The sequence below is a fragment of the Podarcis liolepis genome, assembly GCF_965112155.1.
Source record: "Podarcis liolepis genome assembly, chromosome: 10".
NCBI classification, from domain to species: Eukaryota; Metazoa; Chordata; class Lepidosauria; order Squamata; family Lacertidae; genus Podarcis; species Podarcis liolepis.
The window spans coordinates 28,838,527-28,866,327 of record NC_139562.1 but is presented as its reverse complement, the minus strand read 5'-3'; the positions used below and the strand labels follow the sequence as shown (position 1 = coordinate 28,866,327).

General features: G+C 45.7%; 1 protein-coding gene across 5 annotated transcripts in view; it reads left to right on the top strand.

Moving 5' to 3' along the window:
* The window catches only part of ELFN2 (extracellular leucine rich repeat and fibronectin type III domain containing 2), a 143,343-nt gene that overhangs the window by 21,654 nt on the left and 93,888 nt on the right, over positions 1-27,801 (top strand). For 3 of the 5 annotated variants that reach the window (XM_083462304.1, XM_083462305.1, XM_083462306.1), the window contains one exon: positions 24,372-24,551. The gene's annotated coding sequence lies outside the window, so the exon portion shown is untranslated. Of the gene's footprint in view, positions 1-17,748; positions 17,776-24,371; positions 24,552-26,662; positions 26,684-27,801 lie in introns of those variants that run through there. The other 2 variants (XM_083462307.1, XM_083462308.1) reach the window with 2 other exon arrangements.

Here is a 27,801-nt window from a genome sequence, read left to right as displayed (position 1 = left end):
CACAATATTCCAGTTATAAGCTAATTTCTTAACTTTTCTTAACGTTCTAAATCTCATTTATTTAACTAACTCCTAATTTAATCCTAGGCCTGTTTATTACTTTCAGGTAACTTCTAATTTTTAATATTACAATATTTATTCAAATAGTCTTTAAATTTCTTCCAATCGGTGTGTTTTTCCACCCCTGCCTGCTGTGTTATAGAGGGGTGCCAACTTGAATAAAATATTGGGGGACATAGGTAAACAGTGGCGTAGTGTGGGGGGTGGCAAGGGGCCATTGCCCCAGGCACACAACCTGGGGGATGGTGCGTGAACTATGTGCCACCCGCAGAGATCCCCATCACACCCTGCCTGGCTCTGGCAGTGAGGACAGCCAATGAGTCTCAAACCCTCAGTGAATTAGGGACTTCCCCTGCGTGCAAAGACAGGCTCTGGCAGATTGAATGGACGAGACCAATAGCGGGTCCAACGAACAAGAAGGTGGTTCCTGCACGTGCTGCAGAGGGAAGTGAGGGATAGATGGGGCTTCTCAACCTGGGAAGGTAGCCCATCTAGGAGGAGGAGAACTCTGATCCTAAACCTCTGTTGCCTTCTGGGATATTTTTGGGAGAAGAAAAGGCTCAGGAGTAAACTCTACACAAATCTGGAGTGGAGTTCCTAAAACAGTTGGATGACATCTTGTACTCCTCCGTCTGGCAACTCTTGCAACCACGCTGATGCCAAATGTATTGCTGTATTGCATCATTTTAACAAATTACACATAGTTATATATCATTCCTTGCTTACTGCTAGTGTTAAGTTCAAAGACCTGGGAGAAGCTACTGTTTATAAGATGGGAAGGAAGAAATAGAACATCACCAAAAACATTTCAGAGTATTTGTTCCAGATTTCACATTCCTCTGGGAGATGCCCTTGATTATCAGTCATGGATTTGAAATGCTCAAAGGTGTTTGGATATTTCACTTTGTGATGGTGAAGGAAGCCTTTAACACTGATTGGCTGAACTGCTGTGATGGCTCGGGGAATGTTTAACTGCTTGGGGAACAAAACAGCTTGCAGTCTAGTTCCTGTGAGGGATGGACTAGTTGTCCATATGTTCAGGGTTAAGTAGTCTGAGAACTGGGAAGAGATCCTGGCCTGTAGGAAAGCTAAGGCTTTCAGAACCCGGGGGGAGTGGGGAGGAGGTGCAGACTAGGCAAAGGACTGAAAAGGAGCAGCTGGAGGGGAAAATAAATTGCGAATGAGACTTGAGGTGACAGGGAACTGAGGCAAAAAGGGGCTAATAAGTAGAGATGACTGGAAACAAGCTGTGGTGGCTCAGGAAAACATGCCGCAAAGGCGGGGTGAGAATTAAAAGCCCAAGAATTCTTCTCTGGATCAGATTTCTGTGCTAGTAGGGACTGATGGGAGTTGTAGCCCAAAATATTTGGAAGGCACCAGGCTGGATGTTGGTGTTTGATGTTTTATGAGGATAATTTCATTCTCCTCTGCTGTGATTTGTACGCTGTTCTTTGTTCCGTTGCGTTTTGTGAGCCACTCTGAAAGCTTAGACTGAAGAGCAGCTAATAAACAATTTAAATAAATAAAGGGCAGGAGGGAGCCAAGAGGCCACAAGAGTCTGAATTGGCGATGTAATTGAAACAAATAAATAAAAATAGGGGTTGCTAGGCTGTAGTTTCTACTGTCACTGCAGCATTGTGTGCTAGCAACCCTAAGGGAGCGATGAAGGCCAAGAAGCAGTGGCCTATGTGTAGGAGAGTTTGTTTGTGTGTGCGCACACGCTGAATTTCACACATTGATATGAACTAGCCAACCAGTACTTTGGTTGCAGGCATCTACCGCTGTGCTTCGCATGCAGAAACCCTCAAAACTTTTTGAGTCTGTGTCAGAGAGGGATGGGAAGCTGTTGCAATCTCCCTGTGGTTAACTAAATCAGAGCAAATGCTGACAGCTCCACTTGTCAAGTTCGTTTTTTGTTATTCCAGGGGCCAGCCAAGCCGTAAGAAAACAGGGAGTGAGTTGAGCAGCCTTCCATCTTATAACCTTCTTCTTTGCCTATAGCGAAAACGGCAACAGCGTGTATAGTCCTCACACCCTCCATCCTGTATCTTTATCTGAACGGGTTGAGGGCCAAGGAGAAGGACTGAGGGGTTAGGGATGCTGGTGAATTTCAACAGAAACGGAAACAGGAGTAAAAATTGCTGGTGTTTGCTGATTTGGCTCAAATATGCTCAGGATTTGCTGCTGCTACTGTTGCTTTCAGTCTGCAAACAGTGAATGATTGATTACCTCCCCCTACCAAACAGCTGCATTGTGTTATGGCTTCCCCCAGAGAATCCTGGGTACTGTAGTTTGTCAAGGGTGTTGAGACACCCTATACCCTTTCTTTACAGAGGTGCAATTCCCAGAATTCCATTGGAAGAGAGAGAAATTGTTAAGCCATTCTGGGTATTGGCCATGACTGCTAAAGTGGTACCTTGGGTTACATACGCTTCAGGTTACATGTGCTTCAGTTTACAGACTCTGCTAACCCAGAAATAGTACCTCGGGTTAAGAACTTCGCTTCAGGATGAGAACAGAAATTGTGCTCCGGCAGCATGGCAGCAGCGGGAGGCCCCATTAGCTAAAGTGGTGCTTCAGGTTAAGAACAGTTTCAGGTTAAGAACGGACCTCCGGAACGAATTAAGTACATAACCAGAGGTACCACTGTAATAGCGCTTTAAATGGACGGTGTGTCTATGCCGTCTATTGGTAGCTTGGCCACCATTTTGAATCTTGCATAGTGCCCAGGCACTGGGAGAAAAATGGTGGTAGCTACATAAAAAGAGGCAGAGAATATTTGGAGGAAGTTATGCAAAGCACCCCCTTTTGTTGGGTGGGGAAAATCTGGCGAGTTTTTTTTTGGGGGGGGGAATCATCTTCTGAGAAATGTCAGCTAACAGGCATGGAGACGACGGTGCTTCCCCATGTAATTTAGTCATTTAGCCACATAGTTGCTTGTGCTCTCTTTGCCCGAAGCAACCCAGTTGCATCTCAGTCGGTGCTGCCCTTTGCATCTTCTCTCTCACTGAAGGGGATTTGCATGTGCGAAGGGGGGAAGGGCGCAGCTTGATTATTTTTAACATTGTGCATTATTATCTCCGTTATTAAGGCAACCTCTGCCTCACATGCTAATTAAGATTCAAGGATGTTAATTTAATCGGGAATTCGGGCAGAGACCACACAGAATCAGCTGGATTAAGTTAACCTCGTGGACTATTTAATGTGTCTCCTAGAGGGACACTTTGGAGTAATGAGAATCCATCTTGAATGGCAATCAGGGACTCGCTCCTGTTTTAAGAGGAGGAGGCCTGGAATAGCCAGCCAGGCACTTTGAAATGCAGAGGCAGAATTGTGCTTGGAAACTCTGGCCGGAAGGGTTATATGAGGGCTGAAGTGTGTGAATGGCAGGTGCTGAGCTGTGGTCCAGGATTAATGTTTCAAAATACTGAGGGCTTCTGGCGAGAAGTGAAATGTATTCAAAAGTGGGATGTAATGATAGTCAATTTGGATGGACGCAGCCTTGTTGCCAAATTCCTGTCCTCCAGACGGACGTGGTTTTTCTGCATTTTTGCAGTGTATCCAGTCCTACCAGTGCTGCACACATTTTCCAGGACTTGGCCAGACTCTATATAATAAAAATAATGTTGTTATCCCCTTTACTGCTTCTGGTCCCATAGGCCAAAATATTATAGTTATATTTCAAATATTTATCTCCCCCGCCCCTTTTGACCACAACTGGTATTCAGGGTTGCTTTTCACAAAATAGTTAAAAATAATAAAACCAGAAAATATAGTATCCGTAAAAGAACCACCAGCAGCCAATAAAAATGGTGTAAACACATTTAATAATAAACAGGAGATAAAAAGCAGTTCGGAGCAGTTCCAGCAGCCATCAAAACAGAACAAAAGGAACAGCCAACTCAAACTAACAATAAACTACAAAAAGCCCCACACCATGATAAAAACTCTACAAAATTGATTCTGATCTTGAATGAATTAATCATCATCACCATGAAATCTGACACTGAACGGAAATATGGTATAGTTTATTTTTTTGGAGGATAAAAAAATTCCTTCCAGTAGCACCTTAAAGACCAACTAAGTTAGTTCTTGGTATGAGCTTTCGTGTGCATGCACACTTCTTCTTCAGAAGAAGTTTTTTGGGAGGATCAGACTTGGGGACAAACCCCTACGGTTGTAGCAAGTTAAAGGGCAGCAGATCACAGCTGGACAATTATGAGCCCTTGAAGAGATGTGTTGATCCGAGCTGAAACTCCTGGGCTTTGGCTCCATATGAAGGCAGCTTCTTGCATACAGATATAGATGCTAAGATAGAAGTCCAGTGTCAAATGGGAGCCAAATGGGTCAACCTGTCATGTTCTTTTAAAGGGGTTTATCCTTGTATGGCCACTTTTAATCACAAGCTCTTTTGTGGTGTTGCTTGAAGAGTTAAAAAAAAGCAAAGCTGGTGTTGCTGGAAGTCACCCTTTGGGATGGGGGCAGGGTAATGGTGAGAGAATTGATTCAGCTGTGTGTTTAAATATTAACCAAAAAAGTTGCTTTTTTTCTGTGGTCAGCATGTCAAATGGATGAAATGTGTGTAGGGCCTTTGCTTCCATCAAACAGAGACATTCTGAAAGGAATCTTAAGCAGAAATTTGAGTTCTTCTCTTGAAATTGTTTCTGGGGAAAGCCCAGAAAGGGTTGGGGCGCCTAGGGAGGTCGTTTATTTTAAAGAATGGTGCTAAATTAGGGTTTGATGCTATGTCAGAACAAGCCTTCGGCTTGCATTCCACCCCCCCCCCACTTTTCTTCTAACATACTACATTTCAATTAGTTACTTTGGCTTTAGAACAAACCATAGTTTAGTACTGTATCAGAACCATCCAACTATGGTTATATCTGCTTTCCAAACCAAGACTGAAAGTCGTTCACAATCCTACTTTGAGGGTGAAGCACAAACTATAGTTTGATGGTTCAGATAAAATAGCAAATGTATAATCTGCATGAAAGGGAAAGTAACTAATTGAGTGTATGAGAAGAGGAAGGAGAGAACACAATCCTAATTCCTATATACAACAATGTACATACATTTGATGTACATGCATAGACACTAACAAATGTTGTTTCCAGCACACACTCCTATAGTACATGCTAATACCAAAAATACTGAACACATATTCCTCCCTGCTAACTTTGCAACTAGCCAGTAAGTAATACTCTGGCTAGAACAAGTCTGATACTGGGAATCCTGTTCATTTTGAGAAGGGGCAGCTAAATGATGTGAACTAAAACTCCCTCAGCAAAGGCCATACTTCAAAATATCCAGAGAGCAGCATGTTGGCTACCTTTGATTTTGAGCAAGGGCCAAATGGTAAAGTAGGCCAAGGTCTTCCTTCCTTTCACACTTTGTAATACGTAAGTTGGCTGGTTGGATAGTATATGTGTTTTATACCTCCTCTCTTCTGCAGTGTCCTGCCTGTCCTGTGAACCTATGTAGAGTCTCATAATTGGACTCCAGAATGTCACAGCTTCAGAAAAATAAAACAAGGGGCAGTCCTGATTTTAGACCCCATAGCTCAAGAGTATGTGCTGCCCTTTGAACTGGGAGGAACCTGTTGCCCTCCAGATGTTTCTCCCTTCATGTCTGACCACAGACCATGGTTGGCTGGGGCGATGGGACTTTTTACTCAGGAACACCTGGAAGACCACAGATTCCCCATCCTTGTTTTGAATGTTGATCTGGTAACAGGAGGAGGAGGAGGCAGCATTTCAGGTCCCCTGGAATGGCATCCGGGTACAAATTGTGGAAGAAGGGGGCAAGAACCATCATTGTACGCCTTGCAATGTTCTCGGTGAACAAAAGTTCCCAAAATAACTGAATAAATCATGATGAAATGAAGTCTGTAGAATCCAATTAAGAGTTTGAGGTCAGAGGATGATTCCTAAACCTGCCGACATCTGTATGTCTGCAGAAGGAGCCTTATTTTGAGCCTCTCATGCAATCTGTTCTGCCACTTTAAGCAGTGGCTTTAAACTCTTTAAGGAAAGAAGAAAGAAAAAAAAAGAACTTGGTATTGCGTCAGTGCTCAAGTTGGCGAGATCACAGGCTGCTCAACTCTCCCTCTCCTCCGACTTCTAAGAGTCACCCCTCTGTTGTGTGAGGAGGGGGGACGGCATTGATGTACGTCCAGAGGATTTGTCCTTCTGCTGCAGTTGCCCTTCTCCAAGGGCAGCGCGAGTTAAGGCCACCGTCCATTTGTATAGGTTAATTAAATGCATCCAAATTTAACATTGGCCATTGAGCAACACTGCGGGTGAGCTAAAAATAATAATTACGAACAAACAAACAGGGCAATAAGGCCCCCTCCATGAACTGGTTTGCAAATGGTCTCTTAGCATGGCTTTCACAGGGAGCCCATTAGGCACAGGTGTGTCTTCATGCAGTTCACCACTTCCTTGAAGCATGGTAACATTTCAGCCAACCCTGGTAACGTCCAGATTAAACCAGTATAGTTAAGCTCAGTCTGGACAGTTCTTCAGAGCAGTGGCTCTTCATAAAGAAAGACACCCACCCCAATCGTGTTCCCCATAGCAATCACAGTAGTAGGATTATCTTATTTTTCGCTCTATAGGACGCACCGGACCATAGGAGGGGGAGAACAGGAAAAAAAAAAATTCTCCCCCTCCCTGCTCAGTGCCCCTTCAGTGAAGTGGCAGGAGAAATGGAGCCCCTTCCATTTCTCCTCCCGCTTTGCTGAAGGGGCGCTGTGCAGAGAGGGAAAACTGTGCAGCGCCTCTCCAGCGAAGCGAAGCCTGGAGAGCAAGAGGGATCGGTGTGCACTGACCCCTCTCACTCTCCAGGCTTCAGGTGGCTATCCGCAAGCCTTCGGAGCACAGCGAGAACTCCTGCTTCACTCCGAAGGCTTGCGGGAGTTCCTGCTGCACTCTGGGGGCTTCAGGTGGCTTCGCGTTGCTACCGCTGAAGCCAAGGAGCCTGCATTTGCTCCATAAGACGCATACACATTTCCCCTTAATTTTTGAAGGGGAAAAAGTGTGTCTTATAGAGCGAAAAATATGGTATACGTAGATCAAGCTAGGGGTAGAATATTAGGGGAAGGGTCTCCAATGGCAATGTTGCATCTTCTCTTTCCTGCAGAGTCTTAGCAGTCTCACTGGTAAACAATGAGGCATTTCCCATCAAGCTAGAGGTATAAAGGCACACGACCTCCAAACAGCGGTCTTCTTTTCTAAAACACAGTATGAAAGGAAGATCGAGATCAATACTTGTTTAATAGCTGGACTCTTGCTCAAGATGAACTGGGTTCCCAGCTAGCCAGGATCTGATGTGCTCCAGCCAAAAGGTTATCCTCCTAGCTAGTTGCAGAGCAACAGAGAGTAAATCTGGAGAAAATAATGCATGCTTGGTGTTCTTTCTACTAGTGTGCAAAAGTCCTACGAGAAGGGGTTGCTTGATATTTGAGGAGGATAATGACAAGCTGGAATGTGTGCAGAGGAGGGTGGCCAGGATGATCAAGGGTCTGGAAACCAAGCCTTATGAGGAACAAGGAGCTGAGAGTGAAAGGAAACTGGAGTTGATGGGAGTTGGAGTCCCAACAATCTCTGGAGGACCACTGAGTCCCAAATCCCTGCTCTGTTCTATTTCCTCTCTGGACTGTGAAGATGTTGAAGGAGGTTTATAATCCATGTAATTCACTTATGTCCCATGTATTTGAGGTTTCTTTCTCAACAGAAAAACTTTATTTGAATATGCTTCTTTGCAGAGGCCATTTGCTGCTTCCTTCTACTGTTCCTCCCACTGCTGCAAGAATTTCTGTTACAGATACTAGCTTCTAATCCAGCACTTGCATTGCTCATGTAGAAAGCGAAAGCATCCTTCCCATCTTAAACAAGCGGGGGCGGGGGCGGGGAAATGACGACAACAACGACCCCAGCCTCTACATCTTCTATACTTCCCTCCTTTCTCATAAAGGGTCTGTGTACCCCTCTCCACACTGACATATCACTGAAAGCTCTTATCTGCCTCTATTTTTACTTCACAGCATGGGCATAGCCGGGGGGGGGGGCAGGCAGGGAGGGGCAGCTGTCCCCCAATAAAAAAATACATAGCAAAGCGAGGTTCTGCCCCCTGCAACAAGAATCCTGGCTACTCCCATTCTTCACAGTAGCCTGTTCTGCACTGGGATCTGGAGTAGATGTGTAAGAAAAATAGAGCACAATAGCTGCTTGAATTTATTTGCAAATTTATACTCTGCTTTTTGGCCCTCTAGAGGCTTACGTTTTAACAAAGTTAAGAATATTTAGTAGAGTGTTTTAATTTCACAGTACTTAGATAATGGATGTAGTTAAGTAATAGTTGCTATCATACACATTCAGCGGCATTTGCCATAAGCAATTTTGGATTGAAAGGAAAGCTGGTATGTTTTTATTAAAAAGGAGTTTCTGAAATGCCTTCCCAGAATTTCCACCAAAGGTAGAGACTGAGCCTGTGTTTTGCCAAGGGCTGCCCCTGGTGCATGGAAACAAGTGGAGCATATAAACTTTTGCATATTGTGCCATTAGGAATTGCATGTTTTAGTACATACATGGAGAAGATAAAATGCAGTGCTTGGTTCAAACTGCTTCTCATAACAAAGGAAGACACTGAGCACCGCATGCTCTTAGTCACTTTGCTATTAGGTTCTCTTTGTTTGCGGGGGGGACAACTGTCAGAAACAATGCACCACTACCTATTCTTCAAGGAACTCTGTGGTTACCATAGACTTTGAAGAATTATTATTGAAGATGAAGTAGTGGTCATCATGAGGCTGGACTTGTTAGTCATTTTGTGTCTATGACTTACATGTTGTCCTATGTCCACAAAATGCTTGGGTACTGATGGAATAAATTTTTCTGGAACCAATGATCATCAGAACATTAGCTCTGCTGGATCAGGTCATTGGTCCATCAAGTCCAGCATATGCTTCTCACAGAAGCCAACCAGATGCCTATGGGAAGCCTGCAAGCAGGACATGAATGCAACAGCATTCTCCCCACTTGTGATTCTCAGCAATTCAGAAACAAACTGACTTTGGCAATGGAGGTAGAACATAGCTATTGTGGCTTGCAGCCTCCATGAATTTGTCCAAACTAGCTTATGGTTAGTCTGGAAGGTTCAAGTTACATACTAAGCAGGTGGAAGCTGGAGAAACTGGACTCATAGCATTGTGGCAGAAAGTGCAAATGTAGGCAAGGGGGGAATGGATAAGAAAGGCCACGGGAGCGAGAGTGGAACTAAACAGGGTGGCCAGCTGTTCTGGCAATTATTGCTCCTGTCCTTTTTACCAGCAGTGGGGTGTGGATAAATTCAACAGGTGGAACTTTTCTTAGCAGGAATGCAAAAGTGTTGTGAAAAACTCTGCTTAATTGGTTTGTGTGCGCGCCAGGCTGCTATATAAACACAAAAAAGGGACATGGGTGGCACTGTGGTCTAAACCACTGAGCCTCTTGGACTTGCTGAGCAGCAGGCCGGCGGTCCGAATCCCTGCAATGGAGTGAGCTCCCATTGCTCTGTCCCAGCTCCTGCCAACCTAGCAGTTTGAAAGCATGCCAGTGCAAGATAAATAGGTACCACTGTGGCGGGAAGGTAAACGGTGTTTCCATGCGCTCTGGTTTCCATCACAGTGTTCTGTTGCACCAGAAGTGGTTTAGTCATTCTGGCCACATGACCCAGAAAGCTGTCTGTGGACAAACGCTGGCTTCCTCGGCCTGAAAGCGAGATGACTGGACTTAACTGTTCAGGGGTCCTTTACCTTTACCTTTTTTATATAAACACAAGAGCTGTTATTGTTGTTGGCATGTCTGTCTTGAGAGACAATGGAGTGCACCTCCAGGGGTGAAGTCAATCCACTGTGTTAGAAGCACCAAAATGATCTCCTTGGGACACAAACCTGGGCAGTGTGTCTGGAGGTTCTGGGCTGCCCAGATGATAGAATCTTCCTCTTGGGCTCACTGATGTGGTCCAAAGGAAAACAGAGCAATACATTTGGCACCAGCTTGGCTGCAGGAGTTGCTGGAAGGAGGCAAAAAAGTACCACCCAACCATCTTAGGGACTCCACTCTGGATTTCTGTTGGGTTTAACTCTAGGATGAATGAGACTTCAAGGGACAGTTGGGATAAATGGCAACCATGCCGCAAATTAATGGGTGCAGAAGCGGCATGAAGGATTTGAAAAGGGCAGTTGCAGTTGCCAAATGACCAGAAAAGTACAGGCAAGACTGCTGCTGTGCAGCAGCTTGATATGCTGCAATCGGCAGGTGATGTTTTCACAGATAAATGTTATCACCAGCTAATATCTGCCTCACAAGCAGATGTTAAAAGGCAAAGTGGCTGAGGCTGGTTGGCAGCCCTATAATCAGAGACGGAAAAGGTGGATAACCTTGAAGGTCTAAAGACTAGATATCTGCAGCTAAAGCAGAAACTGATAGAACAATAGTTCCCAACAATAGTTTTCAGATAGGATGGCTACTTATGTGCCACCAACAAAGAGAAAGTGCTTCACACAAAAAAGAGGGCATGGATATGCCAACATAATCTGCATGTGCTAATTTATATGTATACAGTAGGTGCAAATTTAGAAATGATTAAATAGAAATGCAGTGTGTCTCATAATAACGGGAAAACCAGGAGAGCTGTGTGTCTGCTCAGTCTGCTGCCCAGGTGCTAATGGTTGATGGGCAGCTTCAAGGTCCCTGCCACTCTCCCTTCTTATGGTTTCACTTCTCTTAAGCCAGGCTTGGACCAGACAGCCCTTCAAACAGAGGACTGCTTCAAATAGAGGACTTTCCTCTTTAAAGCAGCCACATGGTCACCCTAACTCTGCAGAGCACTAAGGTTCTTCAGAAACGTCTCCAGCACCCCCTTTTAATGAGATCTGCAATTGTTCCCAAGCTTCCTTAGAATGAAATCGGCTCACCCACCAGCGCTGATCCTTCCTTGCAGTATGCAGTCGTAGGAGAGTGTTGGACGTGTTCCAGGTCACATTCTCGGGTCACTGTGGGACCGCAAGGTCCAAAGGGCCTGTGTATGCTCTGGAATGTGCCCCAGTGCATCTTCCCTGGAGGAGATTTATAGGCTTCTCGGGAGAAAGCAAATAGTTGCAGCAAGCATTCCACAAACACTGAAAAATTAAAAACCTTTCTAATCGGAAAGCCAATATAGCCTCTTGCTTTCTGAACAAATATTAAATAAATATTTTGTGCTTGCAAGGAACAATAGCTCTTTTCAGTGTTTGTACAGGAAAATGGAGGGGTGTTTGTATTCTGTTTTGCGGCTTGTTCCTTCTGACTTGTGTGTGTTTTCGGGGAGGGCGGAGGAAACTTTATCTCAAACAAAATGCTTTGTGAGTTTGATGCCACCCTAAGCATGTTGCAGCTAGCATGTAATTAACACACATTATGTAATCAAGCTACTTTTCATATCTTTTCACTTGTTTATTTGTATCGGTGACACATCTATAAACACCTGTATATTATTTCCTTCCAAGTTATGAAAGGCAGGTATTGTTTAATCTTCTCTGGGATTTCCCTGTTGAAATGAGAGCCATTACAAGAGTCCTTTGTAATGCCAAATCTGTTTTCCTGGCTGCTGCCACTTCCAGAGTCATTTATAGTATTGGATTGCAGCCATCTCTTAGGCTCCTGATTTTCAAGATAAACCTCTTCCACGTCAACTCACCTTAAAAGAAGCCCTACATGCTTTCATACTGCAAAGAATTATGGGGCATATCTAGGACCCAGAGTTTGTTACCTGTGGACACAAATCAGGCCTGTTGGGTCCTACCAGCACTGACCTTTGTGAAATGAGAGTACAACTTGGGAAGGATGGTGGCCCAGTGGCAGGGCATCTGATTTGCATGCAGAAGGTCCCTGCTTCAATCTCCAGTTGTCCCTGCTTCAATCTCCAGTTAAATGGACCAGGTAGCAGGTGATGGGAAAGATGAATTGTTTGGGACCTTGCAGAGCCGCTGCCAGTAAAGAGAGTCTCGAAACCTGCAGCTCATGCCTCTAAAGCAGTGGTTCTCAACCTGTGGGTCCCCAGATGTTGTTGGACTACAACTCCCACCATCCCTGAGCTCTGGCCTTGCTAGTTAGGGGTGATGGGAGTTGTAGTCCAACAACATCTGAGGACCCACAGGTTGAGAAAGGCTGCTCTAAAGGATACTTCAGGCTCATCTGACATCACACGGGTGCCTCAAAATCAATGGACTAGCAACGAAGTTGGATTGGCTATCAAGGCTTAAGGAAATTCTACATAAGGTGCCATGTGTAACTGGGTTCCAGGGCCAACCACAGGCCAGGAAGTTCTTGCAAGAGCTGGAGGAAGATGTATTGTCAGAACAGCCTAGCAAAGTTTTGGGACTGAATTCAAGATAAACCCATGGAGGATCAGGGTAGTGGACTCAGGATTATGGGATTTGAGTGGAATCTTGGAAGACCTTAGTGGAAGTTCATACTCAAGGATTAATTTGTATGCTGTTCAAATCCTTGTGGTTCAGGAAATTCTTTTTCGAATTGAGTGCCGTGGCATTTGTGGCTCTTTCGACCTTTAGTCAAAGGCTGTAAATTGCTTGGGTTTTAGCTTTGGCCAAATTAGTGACCTGACTGAGGATTCTGAAAAAGAGAGAGAGGGGCAGGTAATGTATCTTTTTTTTTGGGGGGGGGAGGGAGATTTATGATATCTCTTTGATGGAAGAGTATTTTCTGGGTTCAGTTTTTTGCAGCTTGGCCAGACAACTCTGGAAACAATATAATTTTACCTTTTCAGAATCTTGAACTAAAATTTGTATACTAGAGCATCATTTTTCTCAGAGTCCCTGCTCATCCTAAAAGGTGAATGCAGACGCAACCCATGGAGGTTGTTCATCAGCTGCCGTCTGATGCAAAACACCAGCATTATATCAGCTCCCCTCTTCTGATGCCCAAAGCCTACAGATTTAGCACCAGCATTGCCTATGCATAATGCCATATTTGGATGCGAATTTAGCAGAGTGGGGAAACTTTTTTCTGAGCAACTCCCCAAGGGCCACATGCAAGAACTGGTATAGTAGGTTAGTTCCCACACCTCCCTCTATACTAGTGTTTCCCAAACTTGGATCTCCACTGGTGCTCCTAGCTAGGGATGATGGGAGTTGTAGTTCAAAAACAGCTGGAGACCCGACTTTAGGACACACTGTTCTATATCATCCATCCAGGTGAGCAAAAGGTATTATCAGAATTCAAGGGCGCACCCCAGCCAGGGAAGAACATTCTGGGTGTGAAGCAGGGCCTGAAAGAGGTGTGGTCTGGCCATTGTCCCACTTAGAGAAGTCTGGTGGGCTGTCTTGATGTTCCCCACCTCTGGCATATATAATATACACAACGTGTAACCGACACATACCCAAATGTGTTCTAAAGAACTCCTTCAGGAGGCAGTGATGGCCATAACCTAGATGGCTTTAAAAGGGCATTAGAAAAATTTGTGGAGGAAAGGGCTAGCCATGGCAACCAGTTGGAGGCAGTGATACTTTTGAATACCTGTTGCAGGAAACAACTGGAAGAGGTGCTCTAATCTTGCAAGTTTCCTACAAGCATCTGGTTGGCCAGTATGAGAACAGGATGCTGGACTCGATGGGCCGTTGGCCTGATCCAGTAGGCTGTACTTATGTTTTTTTGTGTTCAAAATTGCACACAGGCAATTGTAACGTACAGGATGTCCTCATGTATTGCTCACAACAGATGCAGATGCCCCTGGTTGTGTTTTCTAAATGGAGAGGTCAGGCTTGGAGTGGAGTAGAGGTCTTGGGGACAACTTCTAGGTCTATTTCCAGCACCAGATTGCACTCAAAAGTTCAATGTGGTCTCTACTTGAGCAAGGTCTTTGATTCCGCACTGTTGGAAAACAGTAAGTACAGAGCCCTTCTAAAGTGCCCTCCTGACAACACTCTAACTGGAGTAGCTGTAAGCGATGTCAAGGTTCAGTGACAGCCGCCCAAGTTGGCAGCATGTGTCAGCCGCGTTCTGGTTGGTGCCATGGCTGGGTACTCTTCCAGGACTCTGCTGCTCTCCTTTTCATTTCCCCCTTCCAGCCTGAATTATTTAACAAGTGTAATGCAAAAAAGATGTTACTGGCGAATGTGAGGAAGGGGAGCTATGTGGGTGAAGCCAGGTCTCGGACTGAGAAGAGGCTATTCGTTTGCAGACCTAATTTTCATCTAAAACTACACCATGAAATGCCTCTTGAAGTTAATGTGGTGCACTGGGGAGAGTCGAGAGAGCTTAATTAAAGGGAAAGGGAGTCAATTTTGAAGTTGCCACAGCTGGAAATTTTGATGATTTCTTTAGCTGTTTTCTCCAAGTTTATGAAATGGATATGGCAGTGTGTGTAGGAGTGGGTGAGCGATGTTGCTTTTTGAATGAAACTTACTGATAGAACAGCCTTACATGGGCATGCTATAATGTGGTGGATGTATTTTTAAGTGTAAGATGATTTGGGAAGAAGTAGATGTGCAGGTTTGTGGGAGTGTAGGAACGTGAGGGTGTTTGGGGGGCAGCTTCAGACACAAACATCACTTGATTCCCTTACATTTGATGGCTGCAGCCATAACGGCAAACCACTGTATGTGTGAACTTGCTGCGTTAGAAAGCGTTGTGCTTGAGATGACTGTGGGATGAGATTTGTGAATATACCACGTTGCAGTTATCCAGTGGATAACATATGAACCAAGCAACATGTGTGTGATGTGTAGGGAGCAGGAAAGGGTTGGAGGATGATTCCAGTAAGGAATGTGGGAAGTACATTTTGCTGCGAGTGGCTATGCTTGAAGGATTGGACAGTTTGGGTCTGCAACTAAATGCTGTAGTACGGAGGGCTGCTTTTCAGGGTTCCAGACATCGGCGTCCCTTTTCAGGGTGCTCCCCTCTGTTCCTGTTCCCCTTCAATGGTGGTCAACTGCCATGGACTGGTTGGAGACAGAGGAAGGGTGGGGTTCACCGGCTAGGGGAACAACCAAGGGAAGAAAGCTCAGATCTTGGGGTGTGGTGGTGGGACAGCAATGCATGGTCAAAGGGAGAAGAGCGAGGAGACTGGGATGAGGAGGTGTCAGAAGCTGAAGAGGTAACAGGGCTTAGTGAGCTGAGAGAGTGAGTGCCAGAGAGAAGTACAGAATCAGAGGCAAAAGCTGGAGCAGGCAAGTGGGAGGAGGGAGGCCAAGAGGCAGAGGTGAGTCAGGCTGGTGAAGTCATGAGTGTCTCCCCCTCCTGCTGTTACAAGCTCCCTCACTTTCTCCCAGAACCAGAAGAGGGCTGAAATGGGCAGGGCAGTGGCAGACGGCAAGCAGGTACAGTCTCTGATTGCTTGGGGGGGGGGAGCCCTGGAAAGGAGAAGACTTAGATGGCTGTGGGAGGTGGGGAATTTCAGTCTCAGCAACTGATTAATGGGACAAGACCTACTGTGGATGAGCTGCTGTGCTCAGGAGGCCTGACACTCAGCCAAGTCTGTGAAGGTTGTGTTTTTGCTAGTAAAGAGTTAACTCCAACTTTGAACAATGTGATTTAGTGCCGGTTCACTCTTTGACATCAGTGTTCTGTGTCCACTGAGCATTCTTAGTTCTCATTGGGCTGTTTTTGGAGTCCTTCCTTCACCCCAGTTTTTTTAGTACTTTAGCAAATATTGGGGTCCCCTAAGCCTGCCAATGCTTGTCTCTTGTGCACGGATGGTGCTGGTTTGGCTATGTTAGAATCCATACTTCAAAGAATTAGTTCACAGTTAGTGTCTGTCCCAGGGCTGCTGGCATTGGCCAATAGCCAGCAGCCAGGCAATCTGGCCAGCCATTCGCTGAATCATTTGCATGGTCCGATGCCTGGCTGCAGCACTGCCCACTGAGGAAGGTGAGCGGACTTCACAATTAGTGTGTAGGACAGGATAGGGATGCGGGTGGCACTGTGGTCTAAACCACTGAGCTTCTTGGGCTTGCCAATCGGAAGGTCGGTGGCTCAAATCCCCATGACGGGGTGAGCTCCCATTGCTCTGTCCCAGCTCCTGCCAACCTAGCAGTTCGAAAGCATGACAGTGCAAGTAGATAAATAGATACCGCTGCAGCGGGAAGGTAAATGGTGTTTCCGTGTGCTCTGGCTTCCTTCACAGTGTCCCGTTGTGCCAGAAGTGGCCACATGATCCGGAAAGCTGTCTGTGGACAAAGTGCCGGCGCCCTTGGCCTGAAAGCGAAATGAGCACCGCAACCCCATAGTCGCCTTTGACTGGACTTAACCATCCAGGTGTCCTTTCCCTTTCCCTTTATAGGACATGATGCCCTGTTTTCGTTTTTTGTTTTGACCCACCATCCAAACCCACTTTCTGCATAATATCAAGTTCTGTGCTAAAATTAAATTCTGCACAGATGTTGAGATAAATACTAACATTTGTTGTCTTTATTTTGGATAAATCTGTTCAGTTTACATTAATTACCCTGACTCTGATGTAAGAATTCAGGTACAACCTAGAGGTACAGAGTTGTATGGTGAGAGAATTAAAGGTGTGGGGATGGAGGGGGAACAATTAGGGTTATTTGAGGACAAGAGCATGACTGACAGTTCTGTCTTATACATTTCTATGCAAAAGTAAGTCATAATGAGTTCAATGGGCATTACTCCCAGATAAGCATGTATAAGCAGGGATAGGTAATCTATACTACCCCCTGGATGCTGTTGGACTCCAACTCCCATCAGCCCCAGACAGCATGGCCTGTGTTCAGGGATGATGGGAGTTGTAGTCCAACAACATCTGGAAGGCCACAGGTTTCTTATCTCTGGTGCATAGGATTGAAGCCTAATATTATAGGGGAGGGAAATGTAGGCATCTAGGGTTCATATGTTCCTTCCCTTGAAGAATGGAGCTTCTAGGACAGGCATAGGCAAACTCGCCCCTCCAGATGTTTTGGGACTACAATTCCCATCATCCCTGACCACTGATCCTGTTAGCTAGGGATGATGGGAGTTGTAGTCCCCAAACATCTGGAGGGCTGAGTTTGCCTATGCCTGTGCTAGCAGTTAATAAATTGCAACTGGAAAGTTCTTATTGGCTATGTAATGAGATGATTTTCCTTCCCATAGGTGAGAATGGGATCCTTGTGTATGTTTTCACAGCTTTCACAATGGCCAGTGATAGTGCCTGTTGCCTGCTAGTTTCCAAATGCATGCCCAGGCCCATGATGGCTAGAAACTTGTATTTTGAAAGTGCATACACGGCACTGCAAATCAAGGCCCATGCACTATCCAGTTAAATTCTACTCAGAGGAGACACATTGAAATTAAATAGCAATAAGTTACTCGTGGCCATTAATTTCAGTAGGTCTAGTCCGAGTTCCATATGTTTTGGATGGCAAATAGTCCTTTTTTATATATGCATAGAAACAAATACCTCTTGACACACTATGGGGCAGTTGTGTTTGCTGTGGGGACACTGGTAAAGTCAGCTTATAAAGTGCTAAGCAAACAGGCGATAGATGTGGGTCTTTAGACATCTTTATGCATGTATCAGGAAGCAGCAGTCCAATAAGGGCTCCCAGGTGTGGAGAGATGGGTGCTTCAGGAAATACACTAGAGTGCTTCTTTCCTCTCCCCTTAGTGCTTTCCAGGGAGAGTGGCCTGCAACTGGACACAGCGTGGCCAGTTAGACCCCTGAAAGCCTGTAAATAAGGTTAGTAGTACAAAAATAGCACCCTGTTGTGTACAAAACATCCTTGTGTTTCTAATGCACAGCCTCAGGGTATTTGAGTTTTAAGAATGCTTTGACATTACTGTTGTAGTAAGTAAATAAGCAAGAAGCGCAAACTCCTCTTCTGCCATAGGGTGCTTAGAGCAGCTTCACAGCACAAGATGTACAAAATGAGAAAAATATGTACCAAGCGCCAAGGTACACACTGGAAACACTGCCACAAATAAACTAAAAGGCAGCAATCTAAAAAATTGTACCAAAAGTAGGCCCTCTAAATCTTTGAACATTAAAAGCTGCCAGAAGAGGAAAGTTTACAGTTTAGAGGCAAAAGGACCAGCGATGGAGCCTGGCGAGGCCTCCAAATCTGATTTTTAGACGGGGGGCGGGGGGGGGGAGAGATGATCCCAAAGGTATCCAGGACCCTAGGCCATTTAGTGCAGTGATTCCCAAACTTTTTTTCTGTACCACCACCCCCTTGGTTCCATAAACTCACCCCCAGTGCCCCCCACCCCTATAAAGAGCATTATTCAGAACAGTGGTTTGCATGACCCACTAAGCAAGAAGATAACACAATAAAATTCAAAACAGTAATTGCACATTTATTCAAAATCCATTTCAAACTATTGAGTTTCATCAATTCAACAAAATTAATGAACTTGATCCAGTGATACCAGCTGATAGACATTTATACCTCAAGTGTCCCCTTGCTACCCACTAATAATAATAATAATAATAATAATAATAATAATTAATAACAATTTATTTTTTATTCCCTGCCCATCTGGGTAAACTTCCCTAAACAGGGCTGCCTTCAGATAAAAATCAGATACTGGTTGTTGTTTCCTTGATATCTGATGTCTTCTAAAAGTCAGATAGTTGTTTATTTCCTTGACATATGATGGGAGGGCATTCCACAGGGCGGGCGCCACTACCGAGAAGGCCCTCTGCCTGGTTCCTTGTAACCCCACAGTGACGAAACTGCGAGAAGGCCCTTGGTGCTAGACCTCAGTTTCTGGGCTTAATGATGGGGATGGAGATGCTCCTTCAGGTATACTGGGCTGAGAACTCTTAGCACCCCCCCCCTAGTTAATCCCACTGCCCTCCCAAGGGGCAGTACTGACCACTTTGGGAAGCACTGACTTAGTTTTTTAAAGGTCCAAACCAATTCTTTAAATCAAGACAAATATGCCTGTGGGGTTAATACTGAATTTATTTATTAAATTTGTATACCACCCTTCATCCGTAGATCACAACATAAAATTCCAATATAAAAAACACAAAATACACAATAAAAATAAGAACAAGAACAAACCAATACCCCCTAATAATGATGATGATGATGATGATGATAATAATAATAATAATAATAATAATAATAATAATAATAATAATAATAATAATGGAATTGGATGCCAATCAGCAAAAGGTCTGGTTGAAGAGCATTTTTGCCTGGTGCCTAAAGGTGTACGATGAAGGCACCAGGCAAGCCTCCCTGGGGAGAGCATTCCACAAGTGGGAGCCACTGCAGAAAAGGCCCGTTCTCGTGTTGCCACCCTCCAGACTTCTCATCCAGGAGGCACATGGCGAAGAGCCTCAGATGATGAATTCAGAGTCCAGTACGGTTTATTTGTGGAGAGGCGGTCCTTGAGGTATTTCAGTCCTAGGCCATTTAAGGTTTTAAAAGTCAAAACGAGCACTTTGAATTGGACCCAGAAACTAATTGGCAGTCAGTGTCGTTGGGCTAGGATCAGTGCAATATGCTCAAATGGTTTTGGCCACCAAATTCTGCGCCAGCTGAAGTTTCCGAACCACCTTCAGAGGCAGCCCTAACATATAACATGTTGCAGTGATCTAACCTAGAGGCTACCAGAGCGCACACACACAACAGAAGTTGGACTGTCCCTGTGCAGGGTGCAGCTGGGCCAGCAGCTGAAGCTGATGGAAGACTGTATTATGTACTCCATTCAATAGGCACCAGACAAAAGAGTGTTTTGATCTGTTGAAATTTCTGAACTGTTTTTAAAGGTAGCCCACGCAGAGGGTGTTTCAGCGGCTTAATCTTAGGAACTGAAGAAGGCTTAGTAGACAGCATGTGCCTTTGCCCTCATGCAAACCCCTCAAGAAATGTAAATGGATGACGTTTGTGTGTGTGCATTTTCAGTTGCTCTGTTTTACACACACGCACATGCAAATATGACCTACTTACCCACTGCAGTGACCTGGGATCCGCTGTCCATAATATGCTGTGAAGGAAGCCGTACCTAATGTTACCTCTGGCACCCATCTCATTTTGCCTGTGTCCCTCAGTCGCCCTCTGCCACCAGCCCCCCTCCCTTCCCATCCCTCCTTTGACCTGGGAACACCTGGCTCTTCTTCTCCCTTCCACCTACCTGCCTGCCATTGGAGTTTATGCCGTGTTTAGGATTTGCAGTCATGTTGTTCCCCCGATGCTGCTATCAGCCAATTTCACAGCACTCTGGGCTGCTGAGACCTCCAGCTCTTCTTTGCATGCAGATTATGCATACCCACTGCCAAAGGCAAGGAGGACAAGAGGAGAGTGGGCAGGATTTGTGCCTGTGGATGATACTTCTTCTCTGGCCATGTAGATCCTGAACTACTGTGGCCGCACTGGGGGGGGCAGGAAATGATGGGCAGGGGGGAGAACTGGCCTGTTGTCTATTCAGTTCAGCACCGTATCGAGTGGAAAATGCAAAGAGTTGTCAGAATTTTATCTCTGGGTATATAAACTATGGAAAAGTACAGCCCTTTCCAAACAATTTGAAGGCAGCCATAATTCAGCATGGGACAAAATAGCCTCTGTGGGTGTTTGTGCATGTTTTTGTCTGTGGGTTTTCCCTATATTTTCTGGTATGTATCTAGACATAAGGGCCTAGTTGGCTGTGGCTGACTGGCTTGCACCTGTGTTGTACTGAATTTTGTCACAGTGATGATGCCATTTAAGATGTGGGGAACCTATTTTGCCTGATGGGTCCCAACCCCTGTGGGTCAACGTTGATAGGTGAGTGGGACAACCCATTATCAAGCACTCAATGTCATTGTGTCAACAGATGATGGATAGGTCAAAGTCCTCTGTGTGCCACTTTCCAAGCACCTAACAGATAGCTTGTTGTCGGGGGCTTGAAACCACAGTGCAGAACTCATGCTGCCATTCCAGCAGAGCTGAACCCACTGCCTCCCTGGGGATGAGTGGTGAGCTCAGCCCTGCTTTCTGCAGGGACTGGCTGTGTGATTGAGATCCCCTTAGTTTCTGGGTTTTTGTGTGTGTGTTTTTGCACATGCCTTTGGCTTATTTTATTTATTACATGGGGTGCTGGTGATGTTCTTTAAAGCTATGGTGTGTCCGCAGCCAGAGTGAACTGTGAACTTTTGCCAACTGAAAACCGTGCGAGAGACTAAGGGGACATTGAGATGATACAAAAGTCCCATCTGTGGCAGTGGGGGCAGTGGACTTGAGATGACTGTGGTCATACCCATAGCATCAATTTAAAGCACACTGCTTCCCCCAAAGACTCCTGGGAATTGTAGTTTGTTAAGGGTGCCGGGATATGCAGCTTTGTGAGGGGGAAACCACAGTTTCCAGAATTCTTCTGGGTGGGAGCCATGTGGTTTAAATGTGCTTATAATGTAAGGTGTGGAAGTGGCCATATACATGCCATTGCTTGCTGCTTCGTCTGAACATCCATGTATGAAGTGGTCCATGCTTCAGGGGTGGGCAATCTTTCCATTGAAAGCTGATTTCCCTTAAGGGTAATCTGTTGTGGGTGCAGGGCTGCATGCTGGCAATTGATAGGGCCAGAGCCAAAAGTGAGTGGGGACTTAATAAAAAAAAAGTTTCTCTCTGCCACCCCATTATCTCTGCCTGTCATCTTCTTCCTCCCTGCCCATTGGCTGCCAGGAAGGGAGAAATCCCTACCATCAGAGGTTCTGAACCGATTGCAGAGATCAGTTTTGAAATTAGGCCAAGGGCTGCAGGAAATTAGGCTGAGAGCTGTGCATGTGTCCCTAGAGCTGCAAGGTGCTCGCCCTTGTTCTACAGCGTAGTAATATTAACTAGAAATGTCACAGGAGGCTGGCAGGGAAAGTATCCTGCAAAGGGAAGCAGGCAGAATGGAGGAGGTGAGTGAAGGTACAATTCTGCAGCATGGGTGACCTCGAAAACAAATCATTGTAGCATTCCATTTCTACCTCTTTAAATGGCTTCACCGTCTCAGAGGCTGTCCCACGGCTTAGGCACACAAGTGAAACTGTGTTCTCCATCCAAACTCCAGCGGGTTGAGATGCTCTGTGATGAATGCATTAAAAACACTCCATGGTCACTGCAAGGCGCACATTTTGTACGAGTGAGGGTCAATTCCAAGGCAATGGGGATCCACAAGGAGGCTGCTGGCAAGGGGTTCTGCGTGACAGCACTCCTCGATGTCAGCAACAATGTTGGAAAGCCCCATTCCATGTGGTTGGACAGAACTGCTCGGAGACATGATTCAACTGAAAGCAACTCTCAGATGTTACAGCCATTGTAATGAGCCCCATCAGGTGGCAGCAGTTTTGGTCGGCCTCCGTGCGTGGGTATCTGCTCACAAAGTACATCAGAGGATGCGTTGCTGGAAGGAAGTTGCCGTTTGAACTTCATGTCTGTGTGGTGGATGTGTTTCTGTGGGGTGTGCTGTGCGTGTTGCCAGGGCTAGGAATTCTCCCAGCGCCTCTTGCAAATGGCACGGGTCTAATTGCGACCACGTGGCGATCTCTTGGATGCCACATTGGTGATGGATGTCTCCATCTGGCTGACCTCTCCCATTTCTTAAGCAGGTGAGCAGAAGAGCTTATTTATTGCATTTGTATCACACTTTTTTCTTCAAGAGGTTCATGGCTCAGTTAATTCCTACAATAACCCTGTGAGGTATGATAAGAGGCTGTGCCTGGCCCAAGGTCACCCAGCGAGCTTCATGACAGAGTGGGGATTTGAACCCTGGTTTCCCAGGTCCTAGTCCGACACTCTAACCACTACACCACCTTGGCTTCCTAGAGTCCTTCTGTTAATGGGGCAGCTATATAAATCAAGTAGGTAAATAAATATGGGAAAAGCAAAATGTCGCTTAGAAAAGGATCTGAAATACTTTTCTTGAAGCTTGAATTTATTTCATTCTGGATTGTTTTATTTGGTGTTTTAATATGGTGTTAACTTCTTCGAGGTTTTTTTTTTTAAAATATAAACTGGTATAGAAATGAAATCAATAATAATAACAACAAAAAACCTCACTGGGAAAAAATGGCACCTAGGCATTCTGTTGTGACCACCGTAACCTAGGTTTAAGGTGCTGCTTGGCGATTAGATTATATATCTGAGTTTCTAATACTGTGTGTTGCCTACTGTATGCGCATACATGTGTGTTGCACAAGAGGGCCCTGAACTCACCCCTTGATCTGCTTTCCCCTGCCAGAATACAAATATTTTTTGCACATGTAATGTTTGGCATATCAAGAGTTGCACATTCACCACAATGCAGTTTGAAGCTTAGTTTTAAGGGCTGTTTCTCTCACCCCTTTTAGGATTATGGGAGCCAATGCCGAATTTCTTTTCCCTTTGCCACTCAGTAGCATGGAGCACCTGTGTCGGTCATGTGAGAGGCATTCAAGCTACATCACCTTAACACACACACACACACACACACACACACTCACTCACTCACATGTTCCTGGGAGGGATGGGGGTGGCATGGGAAGGAGCAGTGGGATGGAGGCTATAGCTCTTGACTGTGGACCTCTGATATTACCAAGTGGCATGTGAAGGAGTTGCTGTTCCGCGTTGCTAAAGGTGACGTTAGAAAGAGTCCTAGGAGGACTTCTGTCTTGTCATCAAGAACCACCGGCCTCCTGTGGCAGTTTCAAAGTACATTGCGCATGTTCAACAAGGACAACGTAGCATGGGATTGACCCTGCAGTACGGCAAAAGGCATCAGTTACACCGGTGACTACCCACACTCCTTGGCTGTATGTGCTCCTTGAGATTTGCTTTGCCCATGGACTAGGTAACTGATGTGAAACTAAACCCCTCAGATTTTAAGTGCTTGCTTCCGCAGCCTGAGAAGTGGCTGGGGAAAAATTCACCAAAGCTGAGCAAGAGTGCCTTGAAGGGTGGGAATGCTTAATGCGGGGGCAGAGAGTAACTGCTCCAAGGCAAACCCCACAAAATGTGCATGCCTTGAGCATTGGGCCCTCGGTCAGGTGTTGAGTTGTGGGATAGGACTCTGCTTCACTCTACTTGGCTTGCTGCTTCTCTCGGTCCGTCTGCCTCCTTTCCTGTGTACATTCACTTGTCTCTTTCCATGATCGCTGACATGCCCCGCTAGGTTGCATCCTGCACTGCCCGTGGACTAAGCAGCTGTGTGCTGCTCTCTCTCGTTCTCTCACATACATGCACTCAAACACACTCACTATTCATTTGTGGCATATCCTGTTGCCATTGGAAACCTAAGAAAGAAGTGAATATTCCCTCCAACTCTCAGGCTTTTTTCTCTCTCTCTCCACACCCCCCCCCCGCTTTCCTCCTCTCCTTGCAGAAGACGAAGAGCTTAGCAATGAATCCGTTGAAGCTCCGATCCATCAAAGCGCCAGATCGACGAGTCATGGACCGTTCCTAAATGTGATTAAATATCCTTTTCTTCCAAAGCTCAGAGGGAACACGGATTTACCTGACCCGGCTTCTTTGCAATTTGGCGTTCAAAGCACAGCATCTTGAGGTAAGAGAACCTTCTCATCCGGTCCCATTCTCCCTTCTCCTCCTCCGCGCAGAAGTGCACTGGAGGGAGGTCTTGCTCAACCTGTGCTTTGCTCGATAACAATTGCCTAGTTGAGGAACTGCTTCCCAGCCTCCCCCAGCCGCCCAGCGTGGAGCTTGCCGCTTGGAAATCGGGATGTGGGAGGGAACCCGATGCAGCGCTAGCTGCCTGTGATCCAGAGCTTTTCTTCTTCCTCCCCCCCAAAAAACATGCCTCTTTCTTGCCTTCTCTCCATTTCTCCACTCCTCACCCCCGCAGTGCACACACACACACACACACACACACACACACACACACACCTCTTTCCCCTTCTTTCTTTGTCAGAGGAGCAGCATTGTTTATGTCTGACAGGCAAAGCGACGGCATGCAAGCTCAGAGCTGAGCTGCTTGCATTCTGAGGGGTGCAACCGGCTGCAGAACGTACCTTTCACGCAGCACTTGCTTAAAGGGCCTTGACATTGCAGGAAGTGCTTGTCCCATCAAGGCATCTGCAGGTGCTATTGCCCCCCCCCCCTTTTGATCATAAGCTTGAACACGTGCTTGGGATCATCTGATGCTGGAGAATGCTCTTCCTTCGGTTCCCATCATTCCAGCATGAACCTAAGTTGGGTTGAGCATCTGAGCGTGCAGGTCTCGCTCGTGTTCTCCCAATGCGCAGCTTAGCAGGGGAGATGATAACAAAGAGAAGCACTGGCCATCTTGCAGCTGCTAGGCCCAGAGGGTGCAAGTTGCTGTAGTCAGATCTAAGCATCAGGATGTGCTTTAGCTCTCAGGTTAATATGGGGTTGGGATTTGCTGGGATATGCTTGGAGACAAGGGATGCTTGGAGAATTTCTGCCATAGCAATGCTTTTTCCATAATGGAGTATTTTGCTGCCACGTTGGGAGGAGATACTGTCCACTGGCCATTTCACTATGGAGGAAAGTCAGGAACTACCACCTTATGTGAGTCCTGGCTCAGTGGCACAACCTGGGTTTTCCATGCTGAAGGTCCATTTCAATCCCTGGCCGCCTCTAAATAGTTGGGTTGGAGGTGTGTCTGCTTGAGATCCCAGGGAGCCAATGCCAATATGAGTAAATAATTCTGGGCTAGATGGACAAATAGTCTGGCCTGGCATAAGAGAGTGCCCAGTTTGCTTCCTATGAATTTTGGGTGTTTGCTAGTTCCTCTAAAAGTATACCTCTCCCAGAGGGAACATGGAGTTCTTGGGACGATATGATCCATGGGCTATAGATAAAGATGTCTGTGCAGAATGCTAGCACATGGTGATCCCAACAACTGATTTTTCAGGGTTTGTGCATTTTAAACCTTAAAAGGTTTTTATTAAGGGTGGTAACATGGTAAGATCTCTCACGCTTTGAAAAAATTGGGCATTTGGATGCATAGTGAAGCAGTCATATGAGCACGCGAAGCTGCTTTATATTGAGTCAAACCATTGGTCTATCTAGCCCACGCTGACAAATTGAGAAATTGAAACCACTACAAAGCAAAGCCTTGCTAGCTGAGTTCCCGAGGCCCACTAAGCTCAGACCTGGCTCAGGTGCTTTCAACAAGGTGTGGGCACCCATCCAAGCCATGCATGATTTAGACCCGGGAAAATACCTGACCACAGTTTCCTTTTTGAAATGACTCTATACGTAAAAGAACATTTCCTCCACATAAGAGGAGATTCCTCTGTCCTCTCTATTGCTTGTTCACAGTGTAAATTGTTCTCTAAGCTACTGAAGACAGCTTTGCCGCAACTTGCAATCTGCCATTGTCTGAAAGTCCCAGCCCACACTCTTAAGTAGCTGGACTTCAATGAAAAATTCACCAGTGTCCTGAAGAATTGCCCGTTTAGTATGTTCAGTTGTAGTAATTGCTTGCAATATTTTTTTTCTTCCTGGGCAAATCACTGTGACTAATGCTCAGAGGAGGCCTGAGGGACTTTATAATTGACAAATAAAGGCATTCTTGATAGTTGGAGGCTGCATCTGGGTTTTAGCAGTAGGGCTCTGCACAGATCCTCTCGATTCTTAACTCTCTTCGCAAGAGGACCCTTCTGATAACAGAACCTTTATCCTGCTTCCTGAGGTGCGTTCTCTCAGCGCGTGGTAAGTACCTGGAAACGCTGATCTTGGAACAGTATCATACATGCAATGCGGGTGGAGGGTGGCTGTTTTTATTATGGTGTTATAGGAAACCCCATGGTGCGAGGGATTGCGGTTTTTATTCTTCATAACTTCCCCTGTCAAGTTGTGAAAGCGATCTGTGACTTGAGCTGAATGACTAAGTCTGCGTATAGACAACCACATTTTCCTCCCCTGCCTCTATTGCTTCCCTTGTGTTGAATATTCAAATGTAAGCTCCTGGGGGGCAGAGACTGGCTTCTTGTTCCTCTGTAAAGTACGATGCATGTGAAGGTATAATAACAATAATTTGACAGATTGCAGCAGAACGTGACACAGTCCTTGTAGGCCTTGTTCATGCTAGGCTTGCCTCAGAGCAGCAGGCCTCTTCTTGCGTGCATAGTCATCCAGTTGAATAATAACAATAATAATAATAACAATTTATTTATGTATTTATTTATTTATACCCCGCCCATCTGACTGGGTTTCCCGAGCCACTCTGGGCAGCTCCCAACAGAATATTAAAAATACGAAAAAAGATCAAACATAAAAAACTTCCCTTTAGATGTCTTCTAAAAGTCAGATAGTTGTTTATTTCCTTGACATATGATGGTAGGGTGTTCCACAGGGTGGGCGCCACTACCAAGAAGGCCCTCTGCCTGGTTCCCTGTAACCTCACTTCTCACAGTGAGGGAATTGCCATAAAGCCCTCGGAGCTGGACCTCAGCATCTGGGCAGAATGATGGGGGTGGAGATGCTCCTTCAGGTATACTAAGGGCTTAAATATCTCTGGTCAATGAGCAGTTCTCTTCACACATCTGCTTCAGTCCACAGGAACCACACTTTTTAACAAGTCTACTCAGCCTGTGGTGAGGTAGCATCAATGCCCAAAGCTTCATTCCAACAGGATTGGCTTTTTGGCATGTGATTGCAAGCTCACGACCATTTTCTAAAAGCCAGCCCAGGAGTCCTGTACTATTTATTTATTTATTTAGTATACCACCTTCATCTAAAGCAGTGTTTCCCAAACGTTTTTGGGCAACGGCACACCTGTTTACTGAAAAAAAATCTCGCGGCACACCACCATTAAAGCCCCGCCCCGT